This window comes from Penaeus monodon, chromosome 8, assembly GCF_015228065.2.
Source record: "Penaeus monodon isolate SGIC_2016 chromosome 8, NSTDA_Pmon_1, whole genome shotgun sequence".
Taxonomy (NCBI): Eukaryota; Metazoa; Arthropoda; class Malacostraca; order Decapoda; family Penaeidae; genus Penaeus; species Penaeus monodon.
In genome coordinates, this window is record NC_051393.1 from 48,799,349 (window position 1) to 48,802,392 (window position 3,044).

A 3,044-nucleotide genomic window follows, 5' to 3' on the forward strand; every position below is an offset into this window, starting at 1 on the left:
AATATTCAAGACCTCAGCCAACGAGAGTATACCAATCCCTCTCGAAACTTTCTAATCTTTCTTCCTGATCACATACATATCTAGCACTAACAAGAAAACTAAGCTACATCTATACTGGTACTTACACCTCGCTAACAACAATATAAATACTCGGATGCTGAATCCATATTTACCAACACTCCAAAGACAACTTGAAACCAACATGAGGTTCATCGACTCCTTACCTTGTGACAGAAATTGGTAAATCTTTTCATTCTCCAAGTTACTCTAAGAGGATATCATTTGCATATATTGCTATTTGAATGGTAACATATACTTAATTACAGATGATTTCGCTTTTTCATTGTACATCTGCTGTATATAGATTTCCCTCTTCTCCTGTTTAACTTCCTAATCCTAGGATGGTTAAATTTTCTACTTCCTCCCATTTAGCTCTACTTCAGATAAAGTCTTTTTGACAAGTTCCTTGGCATTTCTAAAAATCCCTAGGAAACAATAATTATTTAATAAGTTGTATTTTCACTTTGATATTTTTCCAAATAGAAAGTAATTACCTTCCACAAAAGTAACATTGTACTACATATAAGAATACAATTGCTTTTATATTTCTAGAATAAATCAATTCATTATTGTTTTTTACAAATGAAAATGTTAAACACCACTGAGGAGAAAGACAGATTCTCTGCCCGTTTTTCAAAAACACGGATTACACATCCTCGCTTCACGTTCCTCTTCAGTCACAAACTGCTGTTGAGCACTACCTGGTAACAATACTAAATTACATATCTTCCTCTAAGACCTATGAATACTCATTACACTTCTGAAGGCAAGGCCCCGACTCACTTTCACGACCTTTCTCATCTTGAAATTATTACTTCATCATTAGCTACCACTACCCAACTATCTCCCAAAGTATGACCAATTGATGTGAAAACAATGCTATGTTCTGAGATCAAAAGTAAGTACAGTGTGGAGAAGGGTCAGACTGCTTTTTCTACAACCAACAAAGTATATGACTAGTTCATGCTGTTCATATAACTTCAAAATTACAAGAAATATCTAAAGTGCAAGAGCAAAAAAGCTCTACAAAAATCTAATACATGAAGCCATACTACACTGATTTTAAAAAATGCAAACAATACAGATAAAATCTCTCTCTCACAACAGGCCTTTTCAATCATTTACTCAAAGGCAATGAGAGACAAATAATACTGAGAGCACAAGAAGTTTGCCTGAGAAAGGAAGAGGGAAAAACAAAAAAGGAAAAAAGGGATGATAATGATGTAGTGGAAGAAGAGATGGATGAAGATGTAGAAGAGAAAGAGCAAGAGCAAGAGGAAGAGGAAGAGGAAGAGGAAGAGGAGAGGGAGAGGGAAAGGGAGAGGGAAAGGGAAAGGGAAAGGGAAAGGGAAAGGGAAAAAGGGAAGGGAAGGGAAGGGAAGGGAAGGGAAGGGAAGGGAAGGGAAGGGAAGGGAAGGGAAGGGAAGGGAAAGGAAAGGAAAGGAAAGGAAAGGAAAGGAAAGGAAAGGAAAGGAAAGGAAAGGAAAGGAAAGGAAGGGAAAGGGAAAGGGAAAGGGAAAGGGAAAGGGAAAGGGAAAGGGAGAGGAAGAGGGAGAGGGAGAGGGAGAGGGAGAGGGAGAGGGAGGGGGAGAGGGAGAGACAGACAGAGACAGACAGAGAGAAAAAAACAAGAACAAGAATAATAAATAGAAAAAAGACCACCAAAAGCAAAGAAAAGAGAGAGACAGAGAAAAAAAGATGAAAACAAAGCACAAAAACAAGAACAGAACTAAGGACGTAACAAAAATCTCAGTGGTGATATTACCTGACCCTCCGCCTGGAAGAAGCATGTGGGAGGGGTAAAGAGAGTGCGGCTTAACAAAAACAACACCAAGTTATTTGTTGGCCTTAAACATTACGTGCTTAACATAAACAGGGCTCGAGACTAGTGTAAACTTGCAATTCAGCAAACTATCCTCTAACTCTGCAAGATCAAGACCTTAGCCACACGTTGCAATGACCGATTACGGTACTTCCAAGTTATTCTGATTAAATCTTGTATGTGTGGCAAGCCTTGTATACGTTTTAATAGCTAACTAATGCATTAATAACCCAACAGTACAAATAACACAATTCTATTCACAAAACACAAATTTAGATAAACAGAAAATATTGTGTCTATGTACCCAAGCCTAACACAAAAGTTCTATGCCAGGTAATGTTAAAAAATGGATTTTAATTATTTTGTATTCATTGTATTACCTTTCCTGAATTGTTTTTTGCAATGATTTTTTTTTTATCGTAATCTAATAACTTTTCACAATCATCAAAATTTATATTAATTAATCTATGATCTTTACTTGATAAAATTGAACTTACTGACTGATCTTGATAAAATTGAACTTACTGACTGATCTTGATAGAATTGAACTTACTGACTGATCTTTTAAGCAGTGTTTTATAGAAACCCTTTGCAATTAAAATAATATACTTATGTTTACCAATTACTTAATAACTACAGAAGAACTGCATGACTTTCCCATAAACAGAAAAATCCAATTTACCTAAAATATAAGATATGATACAAATAAGCTAATAAACAACAGAAGCATCAACTAATTTTTTACTTACCAAACCTTAGAGACAACCACAATAATATAGCCTACAATATGAAATATCTGTCAGGGATCTGTAGTACAATGAAATATATCAATAAAAATATATGTGAAACAAACGACTATAAACTAAACAGCTGTTAGATCTACCTTTCAAAAAAGTTTACCATTTTCTCAAAGAAGCAAACTAAATGCATAATGCCTAAGCCAGAAATCCAGTGTATGCTAACATTTCAAATGCAACATGCACAAAGTTTGTCTTTGTGAATGGGACCTCCAAAATTCAGTTTGAATAGTGAAGCAGACTACAACACAAATATAAATTTGATATATTACCAATATATATTCCAATATATATATATATATATAATATATATATATATATATATATAATATATAATTATGTATATATATTATGTATAATATTTT